Source organism: Tenrec ecaudatus, chromosome 5, assembly GCF_050624435.1.
Source record: "Tenrec ecaudatus isolate mTenEca1 chromosome 5, mTenEca1.hap1, whole genome shotgun sequence".
NCBI lineage: Eukaryota > Metazoa > Chordata > Mammalia > Afrosoricida > Tenrecidae > Tenrec > Tenrec ecaudatus.
The window spans coordinates 147,112,562-147,126,505 of record NC_134534.1 but is presented as its reverse complement, the minus strand read 5'-3'; positions in this window follow the sequence as shown (position 1 = coordinate 147,126,505).

Genomic DNA, 13,944 nt, shown 5'->3' with positions numbered 1-13,944 from the left:
ATGAGGTCATACAATACTTGTTCCTTTGTGATGGACTTGTCTTGTTCCACACGATGTTTGCAAGGTGTCGTGGCACACAGCAGGCCTTCAGTTACCTTCATGGCTGAATAGTGTTTCATTGTATTGAAGTCCTGGGAGCAGTGTTGGGCTGCTAACCACAAGATCAGGAATTCAAAACCACCAACAATTGTACATATCCACTTGAAATCATGGATGTATGGATTATTATAATATACATGAGCCTCCGAGAAAATGATTTATTAAGAATAAAAAAAGATTTACTGTCTTAGAAACCACAGGGTCAGTTCTATTCTGCCCTGTTGGGTTACTACGAGACAGATGATTCAATGGCAGTGAATTTGAGTCTTTCATTGTATATTCATACCACATTGTGTTTACTCATTCATTTGTGGATGGACATTTTGGGTGTTGCCACCTTTGGGCCATTGTGCAAAGCGCTTTAATGGACATGAGTGTCAGGTTCTGCCTTCACATCTTCTAGATATATACCTAGTGTTGTGATTGCTGGGTCATATGATAATCCTTTCTTATGAAACCTCAGATTATGATCCACAATGGCTAGATCATTTTACATTACCGCCCCCAATGGAGGAGGTTTCTAATTTCTCCCGAAACATATTCTTTCTGTTTTGGGGCTCACTGCCATTCTACTAGGAGTAAAGTGGTAGCTCATTTTGGTTTTCCATTTCTCTGCTACCTAGTGATGTTGAGCATCTTTCCATGTACTTGTTGGCTGTTTGAACATTATCTTTGGTGAACTGTCTGTTCCAGTGCTAATTAGGTTCATGTCCATGGCTTGAACTGGCTCATTTGTCTTTTTGGATAAGAGTGCTTCGAAAGTGTCTGTGAGACAATCGCATTTTTTTCCCCACAGAGGTTTTGAAGCAACCTCACATATGATGTTAACTATGTCCTAGGTGCAGTAGGCTGGATAGCACACATATATTCAACGCAGCATCTTCAAATAAGGATAATTTAACAAACAAGCAAACAAAACACTGCCCTTCAGTCTTCCCGTTCGTTGACTGTGTCTCACAGGCCTTCCCATGCTGTAAACTTTTATGTAAGCAGATGGCCTCATCTCCCCACTGTGAAGTAGCTGGTAGATTTGAGCCATTGACCTTTTGATTAGCAGCTATGCCACGAAAGATCTCAAGATACTCCAAGAAGGCTTAAGAAAGGGACTAAGCACAATGTTGCGGGCAGGGTACAGGGACAATGTAATATCCTAGAGACAGTGAGCACGGGGCTACTAGCCACCACAGGCTGGAAGGGTCACTGGAACTCAGAGAGGGCTCCTTGAGAGAGCTATGGCCTCAGGTGGGGAGATATCGCCAGCTTAAGGCAATTCTTCGAGGAGCAAGTTGGAAGATGCCATCCTCCAGCCTCATTCTGCTCCCTTTTAGAGTTCTAGAGCAAGGACTTTCCTTTCACCCAAACAAACCAGGAGCTGGAGGCAAAGGAGTTCCTTGATAAAGTGCAACAGAATGACAGGGCCTTTGAAAAGGAGGAATAAGGAGGAGAGTGGATCGGAGAGGTAAACAAAGATATCTGGCATAGCACTATAATTAGTACTTTAGATCTTTAAGGATGCTTAAAAAAAAGCTCATGGAAAAGGGAAATAAAAGATAAGGGATTTTGTTCTTCCAGGGACACCCTGTGAAGGCAACAACTCCTAACAGGACAGTGCAACCTCTAACAAAACTGAGTTGTCCCAAGCCCCTGATAACAGAATTGTTTCCCATTACATCAAGGAGGAGCCCTGATGGTGTGGGGTTACTTGTTGCACTGCTAACCACAAGGTCAGTAGTTCAAAGCCACCAGGGACTCCTCGGGAGAAAGCTGAGGCTTTCTACTCCCATAAAGATTTGTCGTCTTGGAAACCCACAGGGGAAGTTCTACCCTGACCTTAGGGCCCTTATGAATCAGAACTGACTTGATGGCAGTGAGATGCCAAGGTTGATAAAGAACCAACATCTGCAGGTTTCATCTGTGAAAAATGCGCACGGGGCAGGATCGGGCATGCTTGCTTGTGGAGGAGCAGAAAGAAATTGTTGCCAAAGTGCAGAAGGCACAAGCACAGACTCGGAAAGTTAAAAACAAAAAAATCAGTTTTCATAGTAAACACGCTGGCAACAAAAAAAGTGGGGAGGTGGGAATGAAAATGTTCCATTAAATTTTGAAGCCCCATCCTATTCATTTGTTTAATTGTACGACAAAATGATGAGCTAATATGATAATCATTGCCAGATAAAAATGGTAGAAGAAAAATCCAACAAAACTAAAATCCTCAGGGAGGGTAGAGAAGCTCTTGCTTCCATCAAAGAAGAGCAAGGATATCTGAAGACAGAGGAACAATGACAAGGAGCCAAAGAGTCAGACTCACGGCCTTTGAGGAGATGCTGACTCATGGCAATCCTGCAGGCCAGCGTAGACTGTCCTAGGCGTTTCTGACATCAGAACTCTTTATGGGACTAGAAAGCCCCATCTGTCTCCCTCAGGGCTGCTGGTGGTTATGAACTGCTGACCTTGTGCACCACAGCCTAACCTGTAACCACTATGCCACCAGGGATCTGTGATAGGGAAAGGGAAAAGATTTAGCAAAAAAAACCCCAACACTTACGTAGCCAGTTGTCTCCTCATATTAAGGGGAGGGGTATTAGAATATAAAGGTGAGGAAATTTCCCTGTGAGCAGAACAAAACATTAGGAAATGAAAAGTAGGAATGGAGAGAGTTTTTCATTTACATTAGTAAAAAAAACGACTACAAGGCTTTTCTGGCAGTCACAAACCTCAGAGGTGTGAGGCAAGATCCAGGCTGGCCAGGATGGTTAAGGCAATGTGCCAGCTTGGCTGGGTCATGATTCTGAGGGGCTCGCAGTTCTGTATGAGGTAGTCATTTTGTGATGTAATGTGATCATTTTTTATTTTTGTGTAAGACCAATTTCACCTAACAACCCGGTCTTTGGAACTTAACCATGTTGCTAAACGGGGAGTGGATTAAATAGGAACCATGGAAACTATTAGTATTAAGAACTTTTCTAATTGATTTCATAGATACTGTCTCACTCGCTTTTAAAATACTCTGAGAGGTGTATAGTATCTCATTTTGCAGATATGGAAGCAGATATATTGAATAGAAAATCAAGACGGGATCTTTTTCAAATCTCTCACAGATGAGATAGCAGAGTTGATGACTATGTGTGTGGACATGTATGTGTGTGTAGACAAGTATTTAGGATGCATGTCCAGTTGCCTACGCAGGACCAGCTCTCAAAGACAAAGCACGGTTTAATTCTTTGCCATTCAGTCCCTCAGGCTGATGGACTGCTTGGACTAGGTCGTTAAATGTTGGTCTACCCTCACCGCCATCAAGTCCATGCCAACTCGTGGAGAACTGCCCCCTGTGTGTTTCTGAGGCTGCCATTCTTTATGGGAGGAGAAAGCTCCATCTTTCTCCCACATAGCTGCTGGTGGTTTTGAACTGCATACCTTGAGGATCATAGCCTAACGCATAGCACTAAGCCACCACGGCTTCTCTGAGGTCCCAGCCTGTCCTGGAGAAGGGAGCTGCGATACAAATGCAGATGAGCAGTGACTGCTTTCCAAATCCATCTGCCTCAATGCCCGGTACTGGCAGTGAACACAGTTACCTGTTCCCACTGTGTGCGTATTGGACAAAGGCTCAAAGCTTCTTGTTTTTCAGACTCCTTCTGGGGGGCTTGGGTTTGAGGAACTCTCGCTGATGTCCTTTCAGTACTGCGATTCTAGAATTCTGTAAAAGACGAGATAAGCTCACAAACCACACTCGATGCCCTTGCGTTAATTCTCTTAACTAAGGCCTCTCAGGCAGAATAGGGCTGTCCTTTTAGCTTTCCAACGCTGCACACAAAATACGAGGAACTCAAAGGAGTCAACTGCCTGAGATGAGAGAGGAGGCTGCTCAGGGTCCACATTGTCCTGCGGTGCCAGGTGGCCTGAGTAAAATGATGTCCTCTTTCCCTTGGCCAAGTCATCCAGAGTCCTCACTGCACTGGAGAATCAGAAGGTAGACCTGGGCGAATGTCAATGCAAAGTGAGGCAGCAGCCTCAGTGTCGTTGAGGGAGGGCTGTTGCAGTGAGCTGCACTTGGCCTCTGGGCCTGTGCTGGGAAGGGAAACTTGAGCTGCTGCCGGGGGTGCCCGCAGCCCAGAAGCTGAAACCACACTCTAATTTTGCACTAAATTGCTAGCTATGGTTCTTTTTCACTGTTTATGATTTTCATCTCGCCTGCGAGGAGTACATTTAGCTGGGTGTAAAGAACATCTTGAAAACAGGTTAATGAAACCATTTGGCCCTCAGTCATTTGTATTCACCCACTAAGTGTCAGCACTGGTACTCCTGAAGACGCACCCTTTGGTATCTACAGTTGCTACCACCTTGAGAAGGAGGAGAAAGCAGGGAAGAATCCAAAGGGTTAGGGGGGTGGGGGAGTAGGGGTAGGGGAGGCTTTGAAATGGAACTAGCTAAAAACTCAAACAGAAAAAGCTTGACATTTTTGCAGGCGTGAAACTGAAACCCAAATTGAAAAAAAAAATTATTTTCCCCCCCTGAACCTGAACCGAAATAGAAACCAGTATGTTTTCCATTCGAATACATTTCCGAAGTTGTAAGCAAAACCATTGAAGCTCATGTGTTTGATGGTAGCTGGTGTCGCGGATCCCAACGATTCTCTGGCACATGGCTGGTAAGGCCACAGCTCACTGCTTCAGTAGGCAATCTCACCTGGCAACCGCTCAGGTGACGACTGCTGGTCTCCGAGAAGAATCACAGGCCAGAAATTATGCTGGGCTTGACTTTTCTCCCCTTAATGTGTGCTGTGTCCGCTGAAGATGCGAGAAACACTAAGTGACTGACAACTCTTGCCCTCGACCTGAAGTCTGAAAGAGCTAGTTCAACTGCACTGAATTTTAAACCGTTTCATGTGAATGGAAATTTGCCAGATGAGTATAAACATTTTAAAAAATCGTTTTATTAGGGGCTCATACAACTCTTATCACACTCCACACATACCTCAATTGTCTAAAGCACATTTGTACATTCATTGCCCTCATCATTCTCAAAACATTTGCCCTCCTCATTTTTTCCTCTCCCTCCCAGCTCCCTCCTCTCTTACGAACCCTTGATAATTTATAAATTATTATTTTGTCATATCTTTCCCTGACCGATGTCACCCTTCACTCACTTTTCTGTTGTCCATCCCCCAGGGAGGAGGTTATATGTAGATCCTTGTAATCGGTTCCCCTTTTCCAACCCACCCTCCCTCTATGTTTCCAGTATCACCACTCACACCACTGGTCCTGAAAGGATCACCCTCCCTGGATTCCTTGTGTTTCTGTTTCCTATCTGTACCAGTGTACATCCTCTGGTCTAGCCAGACTTTCAAGATAAAATAGGGATCATGATAGTGGGGGCAGGGGGGTGAGGAAGCATTTAGGAACTAGAGGAAAGTTGTATTTTTCATCGTTGCTACATCACACCTTGTCTGGCTCGTCTCCTCCCCGAGACCCCTCTGAAAGGGGATCTCCAGTGGCCTACAAATGGGCTTTAGGTCTCCACACCGCACTCCCCCCGACATTCACTATGGTAAGATTTTTTGTCCTGATGATGTCTCATACCTGATCCCTTCAACACATCGTGATCGCACAGGCTGGTGTGCTTCTTCCATGTGGGCTTTGTTGCTTCTGAGCTAGATGGCCGCTTGTTTACCTTTAAACCTTTAAGATCCCAGACACTATATCTTTTGATAGCTGGGCACCATCCGCTTTCTTCGCCACATTTGCTTATGCACCCATTTGTCTGCAGGGATCATATTGGGGAGGTGAGCACACAATGATATGATTTTTGTTCTTTGATGACTGTTAACTGATCCCTTTGGCACCCTGTGACCACACAGGCTGAGTATAAACATTTTAAATGCATAGTTTTCTTTCACATTTAAAAATGCAATATATAACGAAACAGAAGAGAGTACATCCTTTTTGATGGTTCCATTTTACAGTCCCTCTCCCAAGCACAGGTTAACCCATTGCACACCTTGTTTGTGCTCATATCTTCACATTTGTTACTCATTTCACGAATCCGAATGTTTACATCAGAAATGACTGGGGAGAAAACAAATGTTTCTATTGCAACATACTACTCATCCACTGAAAACAACTTGATAGCATTGCCATGAAGTCAGATTTTTTCATCAAAAGGTACTGCCTAACTGTACAAGACTGTTATAAAGGGGGGCTTTGAATGGGATCATGCATTGATAACTGCTGGTGACTGGAATACGAAAATTGGAAATTACGAGGAAGGGCCAGTAGTTGGGAAAATGTGGCCCTGGTGATATCCCAAGATGAAGGTCAAATGATAGAATTTTGCAAGACCAGTGACCTACCTCTTCATTGCAAATACTATTTTTGAACAACAGAAATGGCAACTGTACACCTGGACCTCTCCAGATGGGATACACAGGAATCAAAATGACCTCATCTGTGGATGAGATGCCGGAGAAGCTCAATATGATTGGCCAAAAATAAGGCCAAAGGCTGACTGCAGCAGAACAGACCATTAATTGCTCATCTGTAAATTTCATATTGACGTTGAAGAAAATTAGAACAAGTTCAACAGAGAAACCCTGAACTTAGAGAGCATCACAAAACCAGATTCGATCCTTGAACACTTGTGGCAGAAAACCTAATGAGTTGTGCAGAAACATCACTAATATCATACAGGAAAGTGGCCAAAGGTCATTAAAAAGACAGAAAATAGAGACCAAGGTGGATGTCAGAAGAGATTCTGAAACTTAGTCTTGAAAGTAAGTAGTCAAAACAAATGGAAGAAATGATAGAGTCAACGAACTGAGTAGAAATTTCAAAGGGCAGAGAATTATGACAATACATGTAAATTCTTGGAGTTAGAAAGTCACAATGAAAGAACATGCTCAACATATATCAAGCTGAAAGAAAGAACTCAAGGAAAAATATTCAAGCCTCCAGTTGCAATGTTGAAGGCTTCTACGGACAAAATACTGAATGGTGCAGGATGCATCAAAAAAGGGTCTCAGGAATACAGAGAGTCACTGTACCCCAAAAGAATGATTGACATTCAACCATTTCAAGAGGTAGTGTATGATAAAACAGCAATGGTATTAAAAGGCATTGGCAAAAACAAGCTTCCAGGAATTGATGGACTATTAACCAAGGTTGTTATTCAACAAGTTCCAACAATTTCAATAAGCCGATGAAGCACTGGAAGTACTCACTGTCTATGCTTTGAAATTTGGACAACTAATTGGCTGATTGAAAAAGGCTTATATTTATGTACATTTCAGAGAAAGATGACCCAGAAGAATGTGGAAATTACTGAATGTCATTAATATCACACAGAAGCAAAATTTTGTTGACGATAATGTCCTAGTTGCAGTAGTACATTGACAGGAAGTGGCTAGAAATTCACACTGGATTCAGAAGAGAGCATAGACTAAGGGTATCATGGCCGACATGAGATGGTTCTTGGCTGAAAGCAGAGAATACCAGAAAAATACTTACATGTAAAGGCATTTGATTGTGTGGACCATAACAAACTATGGGTAATCTTGCAAAAAATGGGAATCCCCATTTAATTGTACTCATGTGGAACCTGAACCTAGAATGAGCGACAGTCGTTTAAACAGAACAAGGGAATGCTGCCTGCCTTAAAATCTGGCAAGGGGTGTGTTAGGGTGTTTCTTTTCACTATATTTGTTCTATCTGCGTGTTGATACACACAAGAGAAGCTGGACTGTAAGAAGAACGTGACATCAAGAGTGGAGGCAGGCTTATTACCGCACTTCAATATGCAGATAGCACTCACGACTTAGCTTTCTGACGGTGACTATGAAGCACTTGCTGAGGAAGATCAAAGACGGCAACCTTCAGCAGGGATTGTGCCTCTATGTTAAGCAAACAAAAATCCTCACAACTGGAAGAAAAAGCAACACCACGATAAACAAAACAGAAGCAGCAGTCAAGAAAGCAAGAGGTATCACCCTGTGCAGATAGGCTACCCAGACCTGCTTAGAGTAAGAGCAAAGGTGTCCCTTGGAGGACTAAAGAAGTCCTCACCCAAGCCATGCTGTTTTCAATCACCTCACATGCAGGAGAAGCTGGACAATGAACAATCCAGAGGAGAGAACAATGGGACCAGTGGTTCCAGGGTGGGGGGAACACGGGAGAGGGAGAGATGGAGGAAAGGGAGGGGCTGTCAACAAACCCAAGGACAAGGGAAGAATAAGTGACCTAAAACTGATGGCGAGGAGGGCATAGGATGCTTGGGGTGGGGGTGGAGGCTCCATAAAGGGCAAGGTGTCTGAGAAGAATTACCAAAACCCTAATGCAGCCCAAACATGGTAGTAGGACTGGAGGAAAGTAAAGGAAATAGAGGAAAGAACTGGGAGGCAAAAGACATTTATAGAGGTCTAAACACAGGCATGTATATATGTAAATACATTTACATACAATGACAAGGGAATAGAGCTATGTACATATATTTATTTTAAAACTATTACGGCAGCAGATGGACATTGGGCCTCCACTCAAGTACTCCCTCAATGCAAAAGCAATTTGTTCTATTAACATGGCACTCTGCGATGCTCACCTCCCCTGACACAATCACTGGCAAAATGTGTGCATAAGCAAATGTGATGAAGCTGGTGGTGCCTGGCTATAAAAAGACACAGCATCAGGGGGTCTTAAAGGCTTGAAGATAAACAAGCAGCCATCTAGCTGAGAAGCAGCAGAGCCCAGATGGAAGAAGCACACCAGCCTGTGTGATCATGAGGTGTTGATGGGATCAGGTATCAGGCATCAAAGACCCAAAACAAAACAAACAAAAAGCAATGGGAATGAGGGGGAAGGCAGAGTGGAGACACAAAGCCCATCAGTAGTCAATTGAACACCCTCCCGTCAGAACGTCCACAAGGAAGAGAAGAGCCAGTCAGGGTGCAGTATAGCACCGATGAAACACACAACCTTCCTCTAGTTCTTTAATACTTCCCCCCACCCACTACCATGACCCCAATTCTATCTTACCAGTGGTACTGATAAGAGCTCACAACACAGGGAATTCAGAGCAGATAAACCTCTCAGGACCAATAAGGGGAACAGTGATACTAGGAGGGTAAGGGGGGAGGTGGGGAATGATCACAATGATTGTCAAATGGCCCCCCATCCCAGGGGGACAGACAGCAGAAAAGTGCGTGAAATGAGGCAGTGGATGGTATAAAACATGAAAAAAAATGACAAATTATCAAGGGGGACTGGGGGAGGTAGGGCAGTTGAGGGAGAGAGGGGAGAAAATGAGGAGCTGATGCCAGGGGCTCAAGTAGAAAGAAAATGTTTTGAAAAAGATGATGACAACATATGTAAAGATGTTTGACAAAATGACTGTGTGCATGGATTGGGAAAAGAGCTGTAAGAGCCCCCAATAAAATAAAATAAAATGAAATGAAAAGCTGAACAAGGAACATGGAAGTCTGCAGAAGTGTTACTGCCTTTGAATTGCGGTGTTGGGATGAAGATTGAAGTGCTGTGGATCCCTAGAAGCAACACACACATCTGCTTTGGAATCAGTGCAGTCAGGTTCTCCTGAGGAGTGAGAGCGGTGAAGCTTCGTCTAATTTGTACAAGATATCAGGAGAGACTTGTTCCTGTAGATTCCACGGTGTAGAAGAACAAGTGAGATCCATCAAAAACGAGGAAGAACCTCACAATACAGATGGACACGGCAGCCGCAACAAAGGGCTTGAACACAGCACCAACTGTGAGGATGGGGAGGCCCCGCTTCGTCTTTTGGTACACGGGTCACTAGGAGTGGGAACGGACTGGACAGCTCCAGCGGCAGCGGCAACATCCCCTTTATGTCATCACAATCCATGACAATTTTTCACTATCATATTAAAAACAAATAAACAAAACCACCAAAACTCACTGCCATCGAGTCAATGCTGACTCAGAGTGACTCAACAGGACAGTGTAGAAATGCCCCTGTGAGTTTCTGAGATTGTAACTGTGGGATTAGAAAGCTCCATCTTTCTACCAAGGAGCACCTGGTTCTTTGAACTGTTGATCTTACGGATTGCAGCCCAATAAGTAGGGTGTTTGATATATATATGTATATATATACACACACACATATATATACATACATACACATATATACACACATGTACACACACACACACATATAGGCACCAGGGTTATAGTGACTATAAAACATGACTCAATGATATTTTTTTATCCCTTGAAGTCTAGTATGATACAAACCTGAGAAAACCATGTCAAAAAGTTTTCAACTTTGAAAATAAAAACGCGTAAAATGTGCTATACCTATGCAGTTGCAATCCATGCAGTCACTTTAGAGAGGCTCTTGAAGGACCATCAGATGAATACAAAACAGTGCAAAGCAAGGCGACAAAGGCTGGAAGCAAGTGGCAGAAGTGTTATGAATCTGCAAAACATTAGATGAGCTTGTCATTCCAGAATATATTAGAGTGAAATTAGATTAACCAAACAATTGTCAATGCCTGTAGTAATTAGTTACTGTTAACAGTTATTTGAATTAACTGAATATTTGGGATTTGATATTTAAATCCAATTATTGCTTTAACTGGTCAACATTTTTCAGTTAACTCAGACACTTGTCCTTAAACTTAATTCCAAAATTAATATTGAGAAAAAATCAGGGAGGGAAGGGAAAAATTGAGGAGCTGATGCCAGGGGCTTAGGTGGAGAGCAAATATTTTGAGAATGATGAGGGCAATGAATGCACAAATGTGCTTTACACAATTGATGTTTGTAGGGATTGTGATGAGTTGTATGAGCCTCTAATGAAACAATTTAAAAAAAAGAGAAAAAATAACACTTTTAAAAAATAGATGCTATTTTCTTATCTTACACAGCCCGCTGTCTCCCTTTGTTCACATTGTTGATGTCCGTCCCCGGGGCAGGGAGGAAGAGTAATTGTCCTTGCAGTAGGTTCCTCTTTCCTTTCCCTTCCCACCACCCCCCTGCATGGTATTGCTACTCCCATTGCTGTGCTTATCTGTCCTGGATTCCCTGTGGCGAGAGCTCTTATCTGTACCAGTGAACATGCTCAGGTCTAGCCAGATTTGTCAGGTAGAACTGGGGTCATGATAGTGGAGAAGAGGAAGCGCCAGTCAGGGTGCAGTGTAGCAATGATGAAACATACAACTTTCCTCTAGTTCTTCAGTGCTCTCCCCTCCATCATGATCCCAATTCTACCTTACAAGTCTGGCTAGACCAGAGGATGTACACTGGTACAGATAGGAACTGGAAACACAGGGAATCCAGGACACATGATCCCTTCAGGACCACTGGTGAGAGTGGCGATACCAGGAGGGTAGAGGGAAGGTAGACTGGAAAGGGGGAACCAATTACAAGGATCTACATATAACCTCCTCCCTGGGTGATGGACAACAGAAAGGTAGGTGAAGGGAGACATTGGACAGTGAAAGATATGACAAAATAATTTATGGATTATCAAGGGTTCATGAGGGAGATGGGAGCGGGGAGGGAGGGGAAAAGGAGGAGCTCATGCCAGGGTTCAAGTAGAAAGCAATTTTTTTGAGAATGATGATGGCAACAAATGTACAAATGTACTTGACACAATGAATATATGTATGGATTGTGATAAGAATTATATGAGCCAATTAAAAAAAAAAGAACTAGAGGAATGTTGTGTGTTCCATTGGTGCTGTGCTGCACCCTGGGTGCCTCGTTCTTTTCTTGTGGCCCTTCTGTGAGGGAATGTCCAATTGTCTACAGTTGGGCTTTGGGTCTCCACTCTGCCATCATTTGCATCAATATATTTGTTTTAGGTCTTCTGATGCGTAATACCTTATCCCGCGGACACCTCATGATCACACAAACTGGTGTGCTTCTTCCATAAGGGCTTTGTTGCTTGCCTGCTAGATGGTCCCTTGTTCTTCAAGCTTTTAAGACCCCAGATGCTGTATCTTTTAATAGCTGGGCACCATCAGCCTTCTTCACCACATTTGCTTATGCATCCATTTTGACTTCAGCAATCAATGTTGGGAAGGTGAGCATCACAGAATGCCAGGTTATTAGAGCAAACTGTTCTTGCATTGAAGGAGTATTTGAGACCCGATGCCCATCTGCTGCTACCTTAACGCTTAACATTTAAATATATGTTCATAGACCTATATTCCTATCATTTATTAATGTATTTACATATGTGCATGCCTAAATTTGTCCCAATAAATGTATTTTGCCTCCTAGTTCTTTCCTCTATTTCTTTTTACTTTCCTCTTGTCCCACTGTCATGTTTGACCTTTATTCGACTCTCAGAACTTTCTCTTGGCTACACTGCACTTCATCAAACCCCACCAGGCATTCTATGCCTTCCTTGCCATCGATTTTAAATCTCTTACTGTTTCCTTGTCCTGAGTTTGTTGGCTCCCCCAACCTTTTCTCCCCACTCCTCCTATCCATGTTGCCCCAGAGCCACTGTTTTCTCCTCTGGATCAGTTATCCTACCTATCCTATATAGATAGATGTGAGAAAAAGAAAAAGTGAGAGAGTAAAAACTATACCACCACAACACATAAAAAAACCTAACACTATAAATAGTTCCGGGTCTGTTTGCTGACCCTTCTGAATGTTTTCCCATCTGGTTTAGTGAAGTGCTACCCCTGCCCACCAAGTCCAAGGTCTATTTTCAGGATTCCCCAGGTACTTCATTGTTTTGTTCTTCTTGTTGTTCTGCTGCTTATTAGGGGTCCCTGAGGGTGGGAGGGTGTGGAGGGAAGAGCAAAAAGAGATGATACCAAGGGCTCAAACAGAAAGAAAATATTTTGAAAAATGATGAAGGCAACATGTACAAATATGCTTGATGTATGGATTTTTATAAGAGCTCCCAATAAAAGGATTTGTTTTTTTAAAAAAGAGAGCGAGAAGGAAAGAGCAGAGACAGGGAGATGGGCCTGTGGCGAGGGTGGCAGAGTTGAGAGCTGTCCCACCACAAGCCAAAGGGCTCTGGGCGCCACCAGAAAATGCAAAAGGAAAGGTAGGCTCCCTAGGGCCCTCAGGGGAGGGTGCAACCTTAATTGCAGACTGCTTGCCTCCAGAACTGTGACAGGACAATTTCTGCTAAGTTAGGCAAGTCTGTGTCCATGCTAAGAAGCTAATAGATTTTTAGACTTATGAATATACTTTAGTGAGAGAACAAAAAACAAAACAGGTAGTCCCAGGTTACATTAGGAGATCTGTCCTTTTAGAACTGCCTTTAAGAATGTATAGGCCAATTGGAACAGGAGCATATGGCTCTTATTTAGCCTTACATTAGCACAAGAAAAAGGAATTGTCGGGTAACCCTTGGACTGTGAATTGCAAGGTCTGTGGTTCAAACCCACCAGCTGCTCTGTAGGAGAAAGAGACTGCCTACTTCAGATCCACACCACGGTCCCCAGGGGGATGAACAACAGAAACTGTGGGGGAAGGGACACAGCGGCCATTGTTAAGATATGAAGATGATAATTTATAATTTAACAAGGGGTTACGGAAGGCAGGGAGGGAGGGAAAAAAGAGCTGATAAGGATTCAAATAAAGTAAATGTTTATAAAATAATGATGACAACATATGTACAAATATGCTTGATACAATTGATGTATGCATTCTTATGTAAGAACTGTAAAAGCCCCCAAAAAAAGGATTAAAAAAGAAAGAAAACTGATGTTGCCAGATTGGGTCAGTCATTTCTAAGAATCAACACTTAATTCCCAAAAGATGACACATCTTTGGATGCTGGCAGCAAAAGAATTCAAAGAAAATCACATAGATCTGTACATAAAAAGTTTCAAGTCTTAGAGAGTAC